The sequence below is a fragment of the Lontra canadensis genome, unplaced genomic scaffold (assembly GCF_010015895.1).
Source record: "Lontra canadensis isolate GAN:19392208 unplaced genomic scaffold, GSC_riverotter_1.0 scaffold54, whole genome shotgun sequence".
Taxonomy (NCBI): Eukaryota; Metazoa; Chordata; class Mammalia; order Carnivora; family Mustelidae; genus Lontra; species Lontra canadensis.
The window spans coordinates 2442710-2464979 of NW_022631048.1; positions in this window are offsets into that span (position 1 = coordinate 2442710).

Consider the following 22270-nt stretch of genomic DNA (forward strand, 5'->3'; position numbering starts at 1 on the left):
GAAGAAAAAGAGAGAGAGAGAGACAAGAAGAAAAACAAGGAGAAGGGAGTGGTGGAACATCTGGACCAGACTTCTTAGTTATATAACCTGATGCATTCTCATTTGCCTTATGAAGTTTGAAATGGACTTCTCTTAAAGAACTCTAAAAACACAGAGTCAAGAACAAAACTGGTGCTTGGGTGTCATAGACTAGTTGGATATATTAATGCAAGTAACAATTACACAATACTCAGGTAAGAACTGTTATTCTTTTGCATATAGCAGTCCAGAGTCAGACAAACTACCATATATTTCATCTTAGGACTCAGCTAGATATTTAAATATTGTGGTTTGTTGTCTACTTTTCTGGCTTTCAGTCTATGTTTGTTCATCTGAAAGCAAAAATGGGACTTTAATTTTCTTAAATGGGTCCTTTCTGCCCATGAATTGCTATTTATGAATAGCTATACAATTTCTAAGGAAAATAATAAAAATTCCTACTGTACACCAGAAACAAAGCTCTATCATTCAATCATTTTGGTTAAAAATGAATCACATTGCTTGTAGGATATTAGCAGGTGCCTAGATCTGAATTTCTCCACACATGATTGAGGGGAATGTAAAAGGGCAGAGATAAGTTTAGATCTGTATCAGTTAGAATTTTTTTCTGGCTTTATTGAGATATAATTGACATATAACACTGTGTAAGTTTAAGATGTGCAACATGTTGATTTGATCCAGACATATATTGCAAAATGATTACCACAATAAGGTTAGTTAACACACTCATCACCTTATGTAATTACAACTTTTTTTTTCATGTACCTGTTGGCCATCTATATGTCTTCTTTGGGAAAATGTCTATTTAAGTCTTTTGCTCATTTTAAAAATCAGGTTGTTTGTGTTTTTATGGTTGAGTTGTAGAGGTTCTTTATATAATCTGGATACCAATCCTTTATCAGAATGTCATTTGCAAATACTTTCTTCCATAACATAGGTTATTTTTTCACTCTGTTGGGGGTGTCCTTTGGTGCACAAGTTTTTTTTTTTTTAATTTATTTTCAGCATAACAGTATTCATTATTTTTGCACCACACCCAGTGCTCCATGCAATCCGTGCCCTCTCTAATACCCACCACCTTGTTCCCCCAACCTCCCACCCCCCGCCCCTTTAAACACCTCAGATTGTTTTTCAGAGTCCATAGTCTCTCATGGTTCACAAGTTTTTAATTTTGATTAAATCCAATTTATCTATTTTTTTTTCTTTTGTGGCCTATAATTTTGATGTCATACCCAAGAAATTATTGCCATCTTCCATGCTGTGGACTTTTTCTCCTATATTTTCTTTTAACAGCTTTTTTTTTTTCAAAAAAATTATTTTTAAGATTTTATCTATTTATTTGACAGACAGAGATCACAAGTAGGCAGAGAGAGAGGAGGAAGCAGGCTCCCCACCAGGCAGAGAGCCTGATGTGGGGCTCGATCCCAGGACCCTGAGATTATGACCTGAGCTGAAGGCAGAGGCTTTAACCCACTGAGCCACCCAGGTGCCCCTCTTTTAGCAGTTTTATATTTATATAGGGCTATATTTATATAGCCCTTATACTTAGGTTTCTGCATAATTTGACCTTAATGTGACAAACAAATAGGGCATTACTTCTGGAAAGGATTAAAAATTAATGAGACATGGCGGATCAGATTGATGAAAATGAACATTTTTGGAAGGCTTCTATGGAATGCTTTCTACTCAGTTCTTTCATTTTCAAGCTTTTTTATCATTTAGTTTCATTTTCAGAAAGGTCTCAGATCATGTCCATGTCAAACCCATTCAGCCAACCCATCTAAGCATTACTCTATGAAGTGCTGCTGTTATTCTGCAAAGAGGACAGGAAATTGACCAAATTCTCACTACCAATATCCTCCACATGCTTGAAGGGAGAATATGTTTGCTAAGAGAATGAACTTTAAGATATGCCCTCTGAATGAGAGAGTTGGAGTTGCATGGAGCCTGGCAATGAGTGGCTTTGAATGGAAAAAATATATACTCCACCAGGAGGATGACGTTTCTTGGCTCTTGTGGGAACAAAAAGCTGGTTGATCAGTACATGAGTCCAAGGCAGGGAACTTTTTGATTAGTTAACATCTTGAGAGTATGGATTACATCTTGTATGAAATACAGAAATTAAAGAAATTAGCTTAATGTAACTATCTGAATCTATGTGTCATTAATGCTTATCTGAGTACATGTGTCATTTATGCTTCACTGAGTACATTTCTCTAAATTTCTTATTTATTTCTTTGCTTTCTTCAAAACTCAGATTCCACAAATGGAAAAAATCCTGTCTTACATTGCTCATATATGATAACCCACAGGTATCAACTACATTGGAAATATTAGGGAAGCTTATTTCAGGGAAGATCCCGGTTCCTGGCCTGGAATTACAGAATAGAAATTTTGGGAAATAGTGTTCAAGAATCTAAAATAATTCTGATGTTGTGTTCAGTTTGAGAACCAGGGTCCTCACTATATACCAGGACATCCATCTCTCACCTGATTTGGTTAAAGGTAAGTCACATTGCCTGTAGGATAGCAGATTCCTAGATCTGAATTTCTCCACACATCCTCCAAAAACATGCAGGTTAAAAAGGAATATAAATAAAATCATTCATAGCCCACACTTAATAGTATACTGAGAGAGTGAGATCACTACAGATTTCAATTTGTGTGTAAGAGGGAAAGAAGCACCCAAACTAGAGGAGTTGGCTCTGGAGCCAATACTGGCATTGAGCCTTAGGTGAATGCTACACAGGCAAAAAGGGGAGGGCAGTGATGGCTAGTGTTGGTGGCTGTGTTAGTTTCCTAGGGCATCTGTAACAAATTACCACAATCTAGGTGGCTCAAAGCAACATAAATTTGTTCTCTCACAGTTCTAGAGGCTAGAAGTCTAAAATCAAACTGATTTAATTCCTTCTGGAGATTCTAAGAGAGAATCTGTTCAATGTCATTCTCTCCTGTTCTTGTGTTTGCTAGTAGTCCTTGGCATTCCATGGCTAGTAACCTCACCACTCTAATCCCTGGCTCTATGGTCACATGGTTGGCCGTTTTCTCCATGTGTTTTTATGAGCTGCTTCTTTCTGTGTGTGTCTGTATCTCTCCTCCAAATCTCCCTCTCATTATAAGAACACCAGGCCATTGCAGTTAGGTCCCACTCTAATCAGGCATAACTCCATCTTAACTAGATTACATCTGCAAAGACCCTATTTCTAAATATGGCCCCACTGACGGGATCTGGATGGACATGAATTTGGAGGAGACATTATTCAACCAGATACAGTCTTACATGGATACAGAACAACACTCAGAAAGGGGGGGATGCACCCTGAGTGAGGAAATATTGAGACCAGGTCTGAGATCTGGTACTTGTGTTTGAAGAAATTAAGGAAGGAAGGTGGTGTGAAAACTGTAGGGGGCAGACATGGCCACCTTAGGAAAGCCCCACTTCCAGGAGAAATGGGCAATTTGGGAGCGGAAGGAGGCTTTAGAGATTTAGTAGTAAAAGGTGAAAAGTAAAGGCATTACAGAAATAAAAGTGAACCACCGTGTCAGCAGTCAGAGGAACCCCTCTTGCAACCTCCAAAATGTCACCTATTGAAGAAACTGCACTTCACACCATCACCCTAAGAGGGGCCTCTCAAAGTAAGGAACCTAACAAGCCATTTCTGCCTGCACAGAGTCTATTACTGCTTATAGGAAACCAAGACATTTTAAAACTAATAGAAAATGACAGGCAACACCTGAACACAGTTACTGTAAGAAGTAAACCTAAAAAGAAATAAAACGTTTCAGCTCATGAGGAAGCCTTTTTTGCTCCAAAATAAAATCACAAAGCCAAAGGGAATGGTTAATACCCCAGCCTGAATTAAACATCTGTAAATGGGCATTTGTAGATATGAAGAACTCCTTGAAACTGAAATTTAAAAACTCAGAACAAAAAAGAATAAAAATCAGGACAATGTGAAATGCAAAGAAATCAAGCTCAGGAAAGAAACTTAAGAAAAGAATAATATCAACTCCAAAAAAAAAATTTTTTTTTCAAGGCACCCCAGGGAAAATAGATTTGACTAAAAATATAATAAGGGGCATTAAACAGAGGAAGGGAAAAGAGCTAAGGGAATGAAAACACAATTTAAAAAAGCAAGTAAAAAGAATCAGAAACATGTGACAAATAAAGAAGACCAGTAAAGAAGAGTTAGCATTACCTAGTTGAAGTCCCAGGGGAGGTAAAAACAAAAACAAAATAAAAACAATAACAGTGAATAAGAACTAAAAAGAAAATTCTAATTCAAGGAAACTTTCTTGAAAAAAAAATAAAATAAATAAAGGCCTGAATTCATAGGTTGGAAGAGCCTACCATATGTCTGAGAAATTATGGAACAGTCAACTCTGAGACATATACCAATGAAACTGTTATATTGTGTCCTCTGGGCCTTAAAGCAAGTTAAGGAATTAGGTTTTACATCAAACTCCTCAATAATAAACAAAATTTTAGTGGAGAACAATTTCAAGAAATTCAAGAATGTGATCGAAGCATTATACCCAGCCAAGCTATCCTTCACCAGCTTTGAATATGTACAACTCATGCCCTCCTGGACTCCAAGCCCTTCCTGAAGGCTGCCCAAAGAGAGAAGCTTCCTTTAAATCAGAGGGGCCTGGGGAAACTTTGGCAGAAGGACTAGCAGTGAGCCTTGGATATATTAATTGTAGATCTAAGTCTAAAATTAATGTGAGACAAGGAAAGAAAAATAGCATAATTTTTATTATTCTGACAAAGTATAATGACACATCTAAAAATCTGGAAGGAGGAAAAAGGGAGAGAATAAAAGAAGCATATGGATTGCTACCTAAAAAATAGGTGGGAGTCAAATTTAAAAGCTGCTATATAATTTAGAGTTGACAGACCAAGTAACAAAATATTCCCAGAGAGGGAACTATGCCTTCAAGCATCAGTGGTCTCTTATAGACTCATGATGGTTCTCTTTCTTCCATCATGGAGGTGCTGGTGCCAGGAGCTATGGGCTTACCTGGCTGTTTCTTTGTTCTTATTATAAGACAAGCTTGAGATCTGGGTAGAAAACTAGAAGTAAGGATCTATTCCTCAGGAGAAATATCTGTCCTGAGTATGAGTGTGGGGCAGGAGTGGAGGTTGGAGTACGTGAGGGTACACATGTATGTATAGACTTGTGAGGGTGGCGGCTTGCTTTCTGACTCATGATCACGAGTTTCCTGGCTCATGCAGTTCTCGTGAACACAATTATGATTAAACACAGTCTCAGCTCAGAAGTGCAGTGTCTGCATCCCAACTTAGCCTACCCTACTATCGTGTTATACGTTGCATTCCCAGACAGAAATCAACCTCACCATAAGGGGTGGTGCCTAATCTGGCTTGTACCTCCCTGGGCTCCGAATTCCTCATTCTAATTGTTAGAGTCCATGAAGAACAGGTGTAATAATAATAGTTTAATAGAGCCAACACTTATTAAGCGATCATTCTATGTCAGGCATTATGCTCGTAAAGCAGTGCCTAAATGTAGTGAACATGTAGCTCTTATTATTTTTATATGTATTGCCTCATCTAATGCTCACAAAAGACCCTATGAAGTAGGCGTTATTGCTTTTCCCATTTCACAGCTGAAAAAACTGAAACTGAGATGAAGTCTGTATTATATTGCCCAATGGCACATGGCCGGTAGGTCGCAGAGAGAACTGGAATCTAGATTTGATTCTCATCACAGCCCAGTCACTTCACCACGATGTTATTTATGGATGGGATCTCTGACTCCGAAGTGTGTAGGGATAAGGAGAGTGTGTTGACAATGCATGAGACACACTGCCTTTTACAGCTATAATCAAGATAAAAGTCTGACATCATCCTCACCAAAATTAAAATAGTAAAACAAGAGAAGTTTGTTAATTATTTATCTTATGAGGGAGGGTTGATCTTCACATTTTCATTCCTAACTCCAGTAAATAGAGAGCTAATTCCATTACTTTATATTTTCAAAATGTTCAAAAGTAACTACTCTATTTTAAAAATTACATATTTGTACAAATCAGTAAGAAAAAAACTCACACTCAACCAACTAGGAAAATGGGAAAGGCATCACCACAAAACTCACTTAACACATAAGTTTCAAAGAATTACAAATTAAAACATTAATAAAATAGCACTTTGTTCTATCAAATTAGCATTGATTCTTACAGAAATACTTTATAATGTTGGACATAGTATGAGGAAAGAAAGACATTAGAGCTAACTTGGAGACCATTTTGCCCAATGGTATCAAAACCTGACTTCTTTTGACACAGCACTTTTTTTTTCTTCCTCTAGAAACTCCTATAGCTTAATTTAAAGAACAATGTTCATAGCAGCAATGGCCACAGTTGCCAAACTGTGGAAAGAACCAAGACGCCCTTCAATGGACAAATGGATAAAGATGTGGTCCATATACACTATGGAGTATTATGCCTCCATCAGAAAGGATGAATACCCAACTTTTGTATCAACATGGACAGGACTGGAAGAGATTATGCTGAGTGAAATAAGTCAAGCAGAGAGAGTCAATTATCATATGGTTTCACTTATTTGTGGAGCATGAGGAATAACATGGAGGACACTGGGAGATGGAGAGAAGTGAGTTAGGGGAAATTGGAGGAGGAGACGAATCATGAGAGACTGTGGACTCTGAGGAACTAACTGAGGGTTTTGGAGGGGAGTGGGAGTGGGAGGTTGGGTGAGCCTGGTGATGGGTATTGTAGAGGGCACGTATTGCAGGGAGCACTGTGCCTAAACAATGAATGCTGGAACACTGAAAAGAAATTAAAAAATAAAAATTAAAAAAACATTAAAAAATACTTAGTAGCAAAATATATAGCTACCAAAATTTTCATTGTGATGTGTAATAAAGGGATCAGCTAAGTTAATTTTAGAAGATCCTTACAATTAAATATCAAGTAGCTATTAAAACAAAGCAGACTATTTGTAGCTTTAGATGGTCACAGTGAATTATTAAAGAAAGAAGAATTTACAACATAATAGGGATGTTTATGAGTTGGACATTTATATGTGCATTTTTCTGGATATATGTTATATTTATGTTTTTAAAATTAATATTGATACTATGGTTCCATTTTTGAAGAATATGCAAGGATACCTCATATCCAGAAGAAAATCTTTGGAATGGGATACTTTAAAATGCCCACAGAACTCTCTCTGGGAGGTCATTCTTGGTTTTCTCTCCTTTAGTCCCATTTCTTTTGCTAAAATGAACATATACAGCAAGCACTGCAATAAAATTTTATTAAGTACAAGAGAGTGCCGACCTAATCATCTGTTGTGGCAGAAATACAGCCCCAGCCATTTCCAAAGTCAACATTTCCTGCTCAGGTCACCTGGGCCGGAGCTCCTCCAAGGCGGGCCGAGGGCTTGAAAGCAGTAGATCACTTGGGAACAATCCCACAGCACTGGTTGGGTTTTTGAGTGTGGCTTGTACAGCATGTGCCTCATTGACTTACTACCCCGCAGCACGGGGTGGGGTGGGGGGCACGTCATCCAGGGTCACTCAGCTCCTGCTTGTGGGCCACCAGCCAGGACTTTCTGGCTGAGTGTTGGTTTATTTTATGACAGTTAGAGCTGGTCACCGAGGTGTGGGCTGCTGTCTTCCTTGTGATGTCACAGGGAGGAAAGCATAAGAGGGAAAGTTATCCTTAAAAAGGTCTTTGCTAATGGTTGCCTTTGCTTGGCTTTTTCTTTCGGTAGAACTTCATCTGGAATTCTGTTTTCTCATTCCTACTTGCTTCCAGATCAGCTTCCAGATATTTCACGAGAGATTTCAATGAGACCACTTCTCTGGTTATTCTGGCACTTTCCAGACAGGCTGGCTCCAAGGTTATGAGGGAGTTTTGACTCATCTAGTGGCTTTATCAGGATGGTTTTTCTGAAGACTAAGTTTGTTTTTATGAAATACCTACAGAGTGGTCGCTTTTAGAGCCAGCATGTCTGAGTCTAAAAACAGCAACTTGGTTAGACAGTGGTCCTCCCAGGTACATCTTCCAGGGATGTGCTCACATTACCAGCTGACTCCTTGAGTCAGGGTCCGACTGGTGAACTCACTTTTCATTTTCCTTGTTAGAAGCTGGTGACAAGAGGGAGCGCATCCAGAGTTAGAAAATTGCAATCCAATCCAATGCATTATTAAGTTGAATGGAGGTGGGATTTTTTCAGTTCTGCTTTGTTTGCTTTGTTGTTTGTTTTTCATGCTCCACAGGGAAAGTGCTTCTCCAAGTCCTATTGCCCTTAAGGGAAAATTCTGTGAAGAGCCCATTGAGTAGACAAAGCTTTGAGACATGAAGCGATCATAGGCTTAAGAAATGTGTATCAAGCTGTAGGAAGGTGATTAAGACCAAGGATGATGAATGTTAGGTCAAAATACAATAAATATGCCCAAATGCCCAGCCTGAGAAAATTAACATTTAATGGAGAATAGCCAGAATTATAAACTTAAGATGGTGTTTGTTATCTGTGGAAAATGATTAACCTATCATGTGTAGGGTTTATGAGACATTGAGATGCCTGTCTATAGATGCCTAGAAGAATGCGGGCCATTTTTATAATGAGATATAAACTTGACAGTTGATCTGTGTTTATAGTGTGGTTGGAGGGCAAACTTAGAGGTGACATAATGACATTTAGAAGTGATGAGAAGCAAGGATGGCTGTCTGTGTGCCTAATGCTAACCAAGGGTTTTACTGCCCTATCCAACTGAAGCCAGTTTTGGTGAATTTGGCAAATTCAGTCAGCCTCTGCTGCATTTGGCTTCCTATTTCCTCATCTACTCTGCCACCTATTGAGTGGGGCTTAATATTGATGTTAATCCCATGTTTCCTTTCTTGGAGAGCAAAAAGCATACTTTATCTATGTCCAAACACCCAGTAGAGTCCATAGTGCATGATAGATGTCAACTACATTTATTTATTTGCATTTATTTAATGATTAACTTTGACATGTAGAAATTATAATAGGCTCTAGGAAAAATCAGGGTTTTGTTTGTTTGTTTGTGAAACAGACCTTGCTGACACTGGACTGTGATTTAAGGAAAGACCAGAGATTTATGGACTCTGATAACAGACTGCTAAAAATAAGTCTGGGCTTTATTCATATATATGTTTGTGGCCCCTCCTTCCCCAACCTCTTCCCTGGGACCACGGTCAGCAGGCATGACTTTCCATTCCTCCTGAACACTTCCCTCAAAAGTAGCCACTGGTGACTCTTTCATCTCAGGATATTGCTTAGGGGTGGGAAAAGGCCAGGAGACCAAAGAAAATAAACAATAGACAAAGTAAAATGATACAAATGCCCAAACAAACAATACAGCCCACTGAAACCTTTAACGAAGTCCTAGGTTATTTAGATGTTGTGATTCCTTTTTTGAAAATCATCTTCCAAACTGAGTGCCATCAACACTGAAAGTCAACGACACTATTTTGCAATCTTCTACTTGTGAGCCATTACGAAAACAATTGCATAGTGATTGTTACTAATACCCTGAGTCCTCTAATTACCATTAATATGATACATTCATTATAAGAAGTTATTAATAATAGTATTTGGGAAATAGTAAATATTAGCCGAACCCATGTCTATTGTTTTTCTGGAAGACAGTAAATGAAAGGAAAGCAAGTTCACTGAAATCAAGCAAACTTTAGCCCTAGCACCATCCACTTCCTTCCTGCCTCCTTTCCTTCTTTCTTTCTTCCTCTTTCCATCCACTTATTCATTTATTTAACAAATATTCACCAAAGCACACAAATGTGCCAGGCAGTAGACTGAGATCACAGTGATGAACAAAACAATCAAATCTCTTGCTTTCCTTGCAGATTAACTCCGGTAGGGCTGCTGATAAGAAGCACTTTTTGTTGAGCAATAAAATAGACGATCGATCAAGAATTATCCAGGTAAGCTGAATGGCTGAATCCATATCTTTTCTTCTGTAGTACAAATTTTTGTGTAAAGTACAGTCTTTCAACTTCAGCACTATTGACATTTACATCTGGATAACTTCTTGTCGGGGGCTCTCCTGTGCATGGTAGGACTCAGCATCCTTGGTCTCTACTAACTAGAGGCCAGTAGTGGGGACACCATCCAGTGTTTGGTGTCCCAAATGTCAAGAAAAACTGGGTTTAGTTAAGAACCACCAGCCTGAAGGGACCATGAAAAGGAGTCCTCTTGGTGTTGCTTCTCACATCCTTATGTTCAGGGATGGACACTGGAGGAATTATATTATGACTCATCCAGGAGGGCGGGTATGGGTGTATGTGTGCATGTCTACACAGGTGCCAGCTAATTATATATGGAGATAGATGGAAATGTCGACAATTTGAATTTAAGAGCTAGTGGTGTTTTGTCCTAAACATCCTTCCCCAAGGTCTTGCATTTCAAGAAACAATATTGGCTTTTATTTGACATATTTACAGCACTGAAATTTATTGAGAAATAAAGAATGCATCAGTTAAATTTACTGTGACAGCTTGCTTTTCTTTTCTTGAAGACTTAGGGCCATACACATCATCCTACAAAAGTCTTAACTCAATGTTTACAATAGCTATTTTTCTATTAGTTTTAGATTGGCTAAATTTATGATGCATTAGGCTTGTATTTTATGTATTATTGGTAAATTCTTGCCCATTTTATGGCACTGGGATCATAATTTTACTAATTCAAATGATTTGGGAGGTTTATGGTTGTTGTATCTTGCTTGTATGACACATTGTTGTGTTATATCTATGATTTATTTCTTGCTGAGTCCTTGGTCAGGAACACAACCCCCAATTATCCAACCAATTATAATATCGTTCCGTGGGAAAACCTCAGCAGCTGAAACTGTTGATTAACTGCAATCAGACAGAGAAGCTTAATATCTGATAAACTGAAGCTAAACTTTTGTTTTGGTTGACAATTGCCAGCACTCACAAGGCGACAACTAAGTTTTTTCTGTTTTTTTTTTTTCATCATGGTTTTATGTTGTGTGGTTTCCCGTGCTGGATGGGCCCATGCTTGCAGTTGTTTTTTTTTTTTTTTTTTTTTTTTTTTTTAACTGTCAAGATGGTCATTTGATAATAACTGTTCTGAACAATTTCCAAATAAAAAATAATTGCTTCGTTACTGCATGATACAGTAATCTGGGTTCTGAAAAACTATGCATTCAGGCAATTAGGCATATCCAAAAACAGCTGACTTCACCCATACTGCAGCATGGAATTCTGTTTTGTTTTCCCAACCGAATACTGCTTTGCTTCACTCAGTTAATTCATACTCTCTCTCTGTTTAGTAATGCTGTTTAGACACTTAACACACCAGTCAGTGAGCACAACCATCATCACCTCCAGTCCGGCCAAACCCTGCGTGTGCTCCTGGACTTCTGAATGGCTGGACTGCGAGACCCACTTAGTTGGTCTTTAAAGGACACGTGACTGGGGGGGAGCAGGACAAGGAAATGGAGAAACTACCATCCACCAACAATTGATTTAATAACACATGCTGGGACAGAAATGTTAGAGTGGAAAAGAGGACTTCTTAGAACTGACAACATCCCACCATCCCCCAGATCTATATTCGCTCACCCAAAGTAAACCTACCTTCTGAATAAAAGCAATGACCTTGCTCTGGAAATGGAACCTAAAGATAATTTCCCTTGTTCTGTATTCCTGCATTTAGAAAGAAATACTGCTTTTAGAAGGAAATTCTGGAGCATCTATGGCAAAAAATGTCTTGATAACTTGCCAAAATAATGCTGCATGACAATCTCAAAGCTCAGGAGCTTACAACACAAGCATTTCTTCTTTTATAGTTATGCAGTGTGCCTGCAGTTCATCTAGAACGGACTCATCTAGAATCATCATCTAGAATGGCCTAGCTCGAGGTTGTGGACTGGATTCAGATCTGCTGTATGTGTGTCCGTTCTGGGATGCAGGCTGATGGGGCAGCTATAACTGCAGCATGCGCTTCCTATGGCAGATTCAAGGCACAAGAGCCAAGTCAAAACACACAAACACATGTAAGGCCTCTTCATGTCATGTCCACTAACATTCCATCGGCCATAGAAAATCATATGACTAAACAGCACCAGTGAGTAGGTCAGGAAGACAAACTTCACTCATGGAGGAAAGAGGAAGAAATAAATATTTGCTTAATAATAATCCACACTCGTACAAAAATATGGCATTTGAAAAACATACTAAAAGATCTGTTCAAGAGAGATTTCTTTTTTCAGTGTTTTGTTGTTGGTGTTGGTTTTGCTTGAGTTTGCTCCGGCAACATTGTTTTTCCTACATATCTAATTTTTCTCTAAGGATTCTCCTCTCTTCCTCTTTTAGTCATGGATGTCTGTGTGGGGTTCCATTCTCATCCCAAGAGTGTAGTACTTGACCCAAAGAGCAAGTTGCCTCCCCTTTGCCACAGTGATTAGCATCATCATTGGACAAGGCTTCTAACTACTGGGACAAGGACTCTCATTTTGTTTTTTAAAGTCACATGCAAAATCAGGTCTTCTTGGGCTCTCAAGTTTTGTGAGTCAATTAGCATCTGTGCTTGATACCTCATATTTAGGAAATCAAGCACAGATAGGATCTTGACTTATGCACAAATCATTACCAGGAGTGTGTATAGTCATTAACCCTAAATTATGAAAATGCTAAGCTGAGGGAATAGAAGGGAAGGCATTGAGAACTCCTATTTACAGCTTAGAACTCAGTGAGTCAATTTACTCATCAGTGTAGTCATGTCCCAAACTGCTATATGTTAGACCTTAGACCACATGCCTGTAAACGCTACTACAGTAGGGAATTTGGTAGGAGAAATTCACGATATTGGAACACATGAACCACTTTTTGTGGACTCTTAAAGGAGAAAGTTGAGCATTAGGTTATCTGATATTTTCAGGGTTGGAAAAGTTTATTCTCTACCAATCAAAACTTAATGCAAACCAAATCAAGAAGGTAGGAATCATATCAGAAGATACTAGAATAGGGAACAAACTTACTTTCATATCACAGCCAAGCACCCCTTGTTAGGTTTCCTACATGACAAAGAGAATGATTACCCACATGGGGCACACATGGTTGCTGCCTGAGTGGCAAATGATTTTTTTTAACCACAACCATTGTTTCATATTGCTCTGGGTACTACAAAGATGACAGTCACTAAAGGAAGGATTTCAGGGATGTAGAGAGTACTTATCCTATTACTGAGAAACAGAAATTCTTTCCATTGGAGAGAAGTTAGTCAGGCGATGGTTGTAAGGGGAAGTGGGAAATGTCTAGCCATGAGCTGAAGAAAGGAGAATGAAACTGGTGGGGAAAAAGTCTTTGCCACATATGCTATCCCCTGAAATCTTTAGTGAGAAAGGGGAAAATATGGAAACTCTATTAACCTACCAAACAATAAGGCCCAAATTAGCATGGGGATGATTTACTTGTTTTAGAGACATTTTTACTTATTCATTTTCACTTATTCAGGCCTTATAGCTAATCTGCAGGGTGAAATGAGTAGTACCCACTGAGACCAGAATCCTGGGTGAAGATGATTGGAATAAAAAGATGGGATGGGAATGGACAAAAGAGAGAATGAACTCCATGAGGTCCAACCTGGCTTCAAAAATCTTGTTTTTGCCTGAAATTTCATTCTTAGTGGTTCTTTCCTTGGTATTGAAACACTGAAGCAGCCAGAATCCCTTAGAGTCTAAAATTCACAAGGATAGGTAATGCTTAATTTCTTATGCTATTGTTTGATTCCAGTGTTTGTCATTGGCCAAAAGATCTGGAGCCTTGGGGGACTCTGAACAAGTAAAAAAATCCCCTCCAAAGCGGTGATGGGAAAAAGGTTATCCTAAACATTCTGATTTACTTCATAGGAATGAAGAGCCACCCATTTTAACTGTTGGGATTTTCCAGAGTTTTGTCTTTCCTCTCTCCTCATTCCTGAATGAGCTCATTGAATCACATACGTTTAGCCACCTTTTAGGTATAGATGACTCACACATTTATTTCTGTAACCATGACCTCTCTTCAAGCTCCATACTTATATGCCCACCCAATGCCTACTAGATATCCCCACCTGGATGCCTCATAGCCACTTCAAACTCAACCCACCTAACACTCCTATTTTTCTCCAAGTAACCTTCCTCCTGTATCCTCCATGTTATTTATCAGTGCAGTTGCCAACTAAATCACTCCAGTCAGATACCTGGAAGTTACTTTTGAATCCTATGTCTCCCATTTTCCATTTAATCGCTCAGAAAGTCCTATAAATTTTACCTCACAAATAACCTCATCCCGAGAGGCTTTTAATTCAATTTTTATGATCTCTTAGCCATAAATATTTTAATAACTGATTGGCATGTCTTCTTGTCCCAGTTTTTTCCTTCTAGGCCATCCATTCCCCCAAATTCATTTTTCAGATTATTGCTAGATGGTTCCTCACTCCCTTGTGCAAAACTTTTCAGTGACTCCCTGTTGTGTACCTCACAAAGTCCTACACCTATGCATGAATTCAGGCCCTTCACAACCTGGTTTCCCCTGACTTTCTGAGTTCATCTCCCATTATTTGTTCCTTTGGACCTATTGTTCTAGCATCACCTCTAATTCCCAGAACACTTATTTCAATTATTTCACTCCTGCTCTTCATCCATAGTTTTTCTTCCAGAATCCCCTATTTGTTCTTCGTAACTCATCCTAGGAGCACCTTCTCTAGGAAGTCTTCTTGACTACTTTCTTCCACCTCTTCTGCTGGGTTAAAGTTCCCTGTGTATGCTCAGTCTCCTATACATTCTAGAATTCATCCACTGTGACCTAGTATTGAAAATATTTATTTGTCTAGCAGTTATTTTCTCTGGAGAAGTAATGGTGTGTTGGTCATTCTTATTTCCTAAGTGCCCATATCTGGCATATAGCATGCCATGACAAATATTTCTTTCTTTGATTTGGCATTATCTGTGAGAAAAATACTCCAGTGCAGGACAAATGGTAACTATGAATGAAGTTAACCAGAATGTCATGAAAAGCCTTGGAAAGTTCTACATTTATTGACTCCTGCCCTGTACCTGCTGATATTGCCAAACAGAAAGGGCTGAAGGAGAGGATAGGACTTTTCCTCTAGGAATGGCTGGAAGGTCACACTCTCAGCCCACCTGGTAGCAACTTCCTGTTTGCAGGTGCTTCTGTCAGATCCTTAAACATGAACTGTGTTTTCCTTTTCTTATTCTTAATTAGCTGGTTGGTTGGTTGGTTTGGTTTCTTCTTTCTCCTCCACCATTCTTGCCTTGCAAGAAAATTATCACCTCAGATTATTAATTGGCAAATCTTATTTGGTTTCAGGATATCCCTGGATTCCCAGATGAAAGAGAAAGGTTAATTTCTTTTTAGATGTTATCAGAGACAAATGGAGAAGTCATGTGAGAAGATGTGGCCAAGGTAAATGAAAGTTAAGTGGCTTTAAGACCTAAGTACTTAGTACCTTTGTTATCTGAAAGCCTTGAAAGACAAAAAAGAGGGGGGGGTGCCCTGGGTGGCTCAGTCTCTTAAGTGGCTGCCTTTGGTTCAGGTCATGATCCCAGAGTCCTGGGATCAAGACCCAGGTTGGGCTCCAGACCCAGGTCGGGCTCTCTGCTCAGTGGGGAGTCTGTTTTTCTCTCTCCCTCTGTCTGCCAGTCCCCCTGCTTGTGCTCTTTCATTCTCTCTCATAAATAAATAAATAAATAAATAAATAAATAAATAAATGTAAAAAAAAAATGCAAAGCATGTTTATTTGGATGGTTACTGAATTGTAGTCCTGTTGCACCCTTATCCCGAGCCCCCCTTGAGCAAAAAACCCAGGCTAGAAGTAGATAGGTTGGTGTTGACCCCCAGGGTAATGGCCCTGGGTTGAGTGACCTTGGATCCAGCCTCTGTGTCCATGTATCCCATGCAGGTTGGGCATTACTGACACCTTCACATTTGCCAGTTCTCTAGAGAGATAGATGGAAATGTGCTAACATATACAGAAAATAGTAATGTTGTAAGACTCCCTTTAACAATGTTGGCAAGGTGAAATATTTATTTATTTATTTATTTTTCACAAAAGAAGATGTTAGGAAGAGTGGTGGGTAAATTTGCACATGGACTACAGGGACCTCCTAAAAGCGGGGAGACTCAGGTCCCTCAATCTGGGTTTTTGAAATTCCAAGTTGTTGAAAATTGTCTGGGTAGAAAAGTTCTGGTGAAGGGGATTTACAAGGTTTCTGAAACAGAATATCGGTGGAGCTAGAGAGAGGCAGAGGTAGGTGGAGCCTTCAGCTGGGGTGAACAGTTGTTCTGAGGCTTGACAGGGCTCAGGTTTAAGGTCTCAAGGAGAGGCTGGTGGGTTTGAGAGACCAGGTTTCGTGTGGGCAGCAACCTCTTCACCAACAATGGCCACCATACCCAATGGAAAAGGGCCCAGTCAGGAGTGGCACCACCAAATGCCTTCACATTTCCCAGACAGCTGCAGAGGCATTTGCTGCTTCCAAAATGACAAGCTTCTGGGAGTGGTAGTTGTATTCTCCTGTGTCTCAGGGGTTCCAGCTGCAAAGTGAGATTGTCCATTGTGCTTTGAAGGATTGTGTGTGTGCGCGCGCCTGTGTGGGCGATAATTATGCGAGGGAAGACTCTTGACTGCAGAAAAGGACGATGTCACAATAACGAGGTGGCAGGCCCAGACACTGGTTCAGAACATCACAACAGGATATTATCATCTTTTTCATTCCCACTTGGAAAAGTTACATATATCCAAAATATTAATATAAATCATATTAGAGTCAGTTAATATGCAGATTCAAAGAAGATTCAAGGTATTCTTATATTAGCTCAGATAAGTTAAGAAGAAAAAAATCTTATCATCATTGGAACTGTTTCCTCGGGGTTACCCATACCTGTGAAGGGAGACACTTGAATTTTTGGTCAGGATTTTAAGGGGTGAAAGGCTCATGGATGATAAAGGTCTAAGTGTTTCTCTGAATTGGATTGTGAATTGAACTCCCAGGGACCCCTTTTGGACTTAGTGAAATGATTGCCACATACTCCAGTGTTTCTGTAGAACTGATCGGGGGAGAAGACATCCCACCTGGTTTCCCTGGGGGAGGAGCACGAGAGCCCAGCCCTGATTCACAAAAGAAGACATTGTTAGGAAGAGTGGTGGGTAAACCCTTTATCCCTTTGATTGTGCCTGCTAAGACTTGGGCACCTCTGGGGAAAACAAAAACAAAAACAAAAAAAAACACCACAAAAAACCCACCTTTGTTCTCCATCAGGTGCCTCTTTCAACCCACCTTAGAGTTCATGCCTCAGCAGTCAGACCCTGAATCACCGGGCAGGGTTCTTGGTCCCTGCCAAGGAGTCCAAGAAAGACAGCAGCCTCAGGCAAAACTAAAATCACAAGCATGCTTAAAAGGAAGCAACAAAATACTAGCTCTCCTCACTGAGTATGTAGGTTCACCATGGCTATCTTTTCTCTGGGAAAAAAACCACCAGTATATTTCATTTCATCCAAAAATGAACAGTATTCAAGGACATGCCTAGTGAGCTTTGAGTTAATAAATAGGTGCCCTTGGCTCTTACCTCAAATTGGAGTTAGCAGCTTCATAATAATGGTAATTGGAATTTACCTTGCAGTAAATGTCACAAGTAATTGACTTGCCCCATACAAGTTTCTTTATGGGCCTCTACTTTCCCCCTCTGTGCCTAGTGGTATTTACTGCTCTTTGGCTGCATTACATAAGCAGGCACAACATGAATAATTACCAGTGGGAGATTTGGCCCCTGAGCTGTCTTGAAAGTGCCCAGCTCTTGTCGATCAGACAGAACCAGAGTGGGCCCTCTGGTGCAAGGACATTGCATATGTGTTTCTGAGAAGGTTAGAAAGCTGAGCTAGGGTCAGGAGGTAGACGTAATGGCAAACACATTCAAGACTCAGTTGGAGTCTCTATGATAGGAGTTTCAGGAGATCCCTTAGCCTCTAAGTGAGAAGAAGGAGAGGAAAGAGATAAATAATGTTCCATTCAAAGTGTGCATCCTGTGGGGTTTTCATCTAGGAACTCATAACCCAGACCCTTACCTGGTTTTAAAAACCATACTTGTTTGGCAAAAAGTGACTACCAGAGGATATCACAGAATTGTCTGCTCTGTATGTTGGAGATATTACATGTGATATTTGGTGGGAAAAATGCCCTTTGAGGATCAGAAAATCAAGGTCATAAGAAGTCTAGCTCAAATTATGATATTAGTTTGGTCATTAATAATAACTAACTGCATTTTTGTACCATTCATTCATTCAGAGCACGTTTACACATTTACCCTTAGCCAGAGAGTTATCATGCAATAATTATATGATAATCATTAGTACAAATGAAGCTGGCATTTTTATTTTAAAGGGGTAGAAAATAGTTGACATAATTTCTAGTTTGGTTAAAAATATACAGGTCCTGGGGCGCCTGGGTGGCTCAGTGGGTTAAAGCCTCTGCCTTCAGCTCGGGTCATGATCCCGGATTCCTGGGATAGAGCCCCGCATAGGGCTCTCTGCTCAGCAGGGAGCCTGCTTCCTCCTCTCTCGCTCTGCCTGCCTCCTTGCCTACTTGTGGTCTCTGTCTGTCAAATAAATAAATAAAATCTAAAAAAAATTAAAAAATAAAAAATATATACAGGTCCTTCAATCTGCCCTCCTCCAAGATACAAGGATTGGTTGGTCAAAGTTCTCCAGGAGGACCCATCTGTTCTCTAAATCTGCAGTTTTCTCCAGCCCATCATTGCCTGCATCCATGGTGTTGCAGACCCCATTCTGAGTTACTTCCTCTAAGTGAGTCCTTGTCTCTCTACCATACTCCATGCCTTCAATGTCAGGTGAGTCAGTCTTTGATTCCTCTGAACCATGAACGGAGATTTTTCCCTGTTGGGAATGAAATTTCTCGTTTGGCCTTTATCTAAGGTAGCTTAGTTCTTTAAGTTTTCTGTGTTTAAACTGTATAAGTTGGTTGCCCAGTAAACAGGAGGATTAACCAGGATTAGCCAGGGGTCCAAGGACCTCAGCTCTCTGCTTTATCTAGGTACCCATTACAGGGCACACTTCAACAGGGCTTGAATATAAGGCCTTGCATAAAACAGTCCACATGCCCAAGAAATGAACAATCGATTTAGATGGTGAGAACAGAGGAAGGAAACATAGAGGGTGGTGCCTGTTAATTATTAATTTTGTATCATCAATACTCCAGTAAAGGTGAACTTTTTTCTTCACTCACATTTTAAGATGCTTTCAAGTTCTTGTGTACAACTATAATACAATTATTTTTATCAAAATATAGTGTGCTACTGTAATGTCATGCTTTATTTATCCATTGTCCAGTCACACGGATATCACACTGGTATGAAGATTCGTGTTCATGGCTCCTGGTGTAAGTTTCACTAAGTTTAATGTCTATGCCCAGAATTCTTTGTGGTCTGTGTTTCAGAAGGAAGAGAACTGTAGCAGGCCACAGTTCCCAAAGCTTAGCATGTCTCTGGGATATAAACGAGAGCCCTTGATTTTTCTCTTAGAATAATTCTACTTTTTCTTGAGTGAATCTTGACTCTTTATTCTTTTGGGACTTTTTAAAGCTTTCTGATAATAACTGAATGCCAACATTCACATTGAGAATGGCTTCCCATAGCATGAGCCTGCATGGCATTCCCCACATGTAAAGACTGGTTTCTGCATGACACCTTCAAAATGAGTCTTCTCTGACTTGGTCTTTAGTATGCACAGTAGAATGCAATCAGAGTGCATTAGTCTCCCTCACTTATCTGCACATATATTACCTTCCCACGGATAATTATCGTGACAAACCATAGCATGTTTCCAACTTTTTGTGATCTTAGCACCATTTATGCTAATCGTCACCAGTCTCTATTCTGCAAAGCCCCTCAGAGTTCCCAGATTCACTTCTTAGCAAAGGACAGTTCTTCTGGGCTTGTGCTTTCCAAAAGACTTGAGAACTTCCAGTTCAGAGTAGAGAGAAGGAAGTAGCCAAACCAGAGGTCAAGATAAGGAAAGTAGACTGTTTCTTATCACCTCTAAAACAGCATCGTTACAGGGCAACTTTGGTATTTTACTTGATGTACAAAATTCAAGGAGCCTAACAGTCAAGCCTAATAAAATGAACATTTGACGAAATGTTGCTTGAAATTTTTCACTCCACTGCTCATTCTGCTAAATGAATACTACTGATGCTGAGAAAATACTATCAAATACAGTTTGATATTTTCCAAACAGGGCCATGCATATTACTCAATATTTCAGTGATAGAATCCTGAGCCTTCTATTTCTTAGTTTATAATGGGAAACATAGAAAAGAGCTCTTCAGAACTGAGTAATATTGTCTTTGTCTTGGACTGTTTGTTTGGGGTTACTTAACCAAACATGCACAAAATTCCTTCCCTCAAGGAGAAATGGGCTCTTCATGGATACTAGATCAGGTGATTTCCTGAAAATGCTGATGGAAACCCGAAGGGTGATAAAGAAAAAAAAAAAAAAAGAAAACTTTGGGTAAAGGTAATCAGACATTTTCTAGATTCAAGTCGTTTTTTCTGTGTTGAGGACTGAATGTTAGTGACCCCACACCCAGATTCATGTATTGGGGCCCTGATGACCTTTGGAGAGGGGGCATGTGGGAGATAGAGTTAGATGAGGTCAGAGGGTAGAGCCCTCATGATGAGATTAGTGCTCTTAAAAGAATAGACACAAGAAAGCATAATGGTTTTCTCTACTGTGTGAAGACACAGTGAGAAGGTGACCACCTATAAGCCAGAAAGAGAGCTCTCTCCGGGAAATGAATCAGCTGGCACCTTGATCATGAATTTCGCAGCATTTAGAAGTGTGGGAAATTGCTTAGTTTAAGGTGCACTGTCTATGATATTTTGTTACGGCGGCCTGAACAGGTTAATTCACTCTGGTTTTGTTTTGTTTGTCTTTCTATCAAAAACAAATATTGGTTTGAGCTCAATGTCAAGTAGTGAAGACTGATTAATTTTAATAGAGCTTCTGGGACTCTTGCCTACCTGAGTGTACCTACAGCGCCTGAAAGTGTAATTGTTTAGGCTTTGTGGATGAAAAGATCTTGTGCAGACTCTATGTGAGAAACATGTTTTGTGACAGGAAAATAATGTACAGAAATACAATTAATTTTGCATATGATCTTGTGTCCTGCAAACTTGCTGGACTTGCTTATTAGCACTAGTCCATTTTTTGTATGTGTGGATTCCACAGGATGTCTATGCAAAATAGACATAGACAAAATAGACAAAAAATAGCAAATAGAAATAGTTTTACTTCTACCTTTACAACCTAGCTGCCTTTTATTTATTTTGCATCCCTAACTTCCTTCACTAGAATCTCCAGTACAATGTAGAATAGAAGGGGTAAAAGCAGACACACTTTCTTAATCCTAAAATTATCAGGAAAGCTTCCAGTCTTGTGATTTTTTTCATAGAAAAAATAGAAGTATCATAGAAGATACTGGATTTTGTCAAATGCTTTTACTATTGAAGTGATCATATTTTTTGTCCTTTATTTTATTCAGATGATATAGTACATGGATTAAATTCTGTATGTTTAACCAACCTTATATTCTTGGGATAAATTCCACTTGGTCACGATGTATGATTAATTCTACATGTTGCTGCAATGGGGTTACTGATATTTTGTTTGAGTTTTTTTTAATTTAATTTTATTTTTTCAGTGTTCTAAGATTCATTGTTTATGCACCACACCCAGTGCTCCATGCAGAACATGCCCTCCATAATACCCACCACCAGGCTTACTGAACCCCCCACACCCTTCCCTCCAAAACCCTGTTTGTTTTTCAGAGTCCACAGTCTCTCATGGCTCATCTCCCCTTCCAATTTCCCCCAATTCACTTTTCCTTTCCTTCTCCTAATGTCCTCCGTGTCATTCCTTACACTCCACAAAAGGTATTCAAATTGGCAAAGAAGTCAAACTCTCTCTCTTTGCAGATGACCTGATAATTTATATGGAAAACCCAAAAGACTCCACCCCCAAACTACTAGAACTTGTACAGCAATTCAGTAATGTGGCAGGATACAAAATCAATGCACAGAAATCAGTTGCTTTCTTATACACTAACAATGAAAACATAGAAAGGGAAATTAGAGAATCAATCCCATTTACTATAGCACGAAG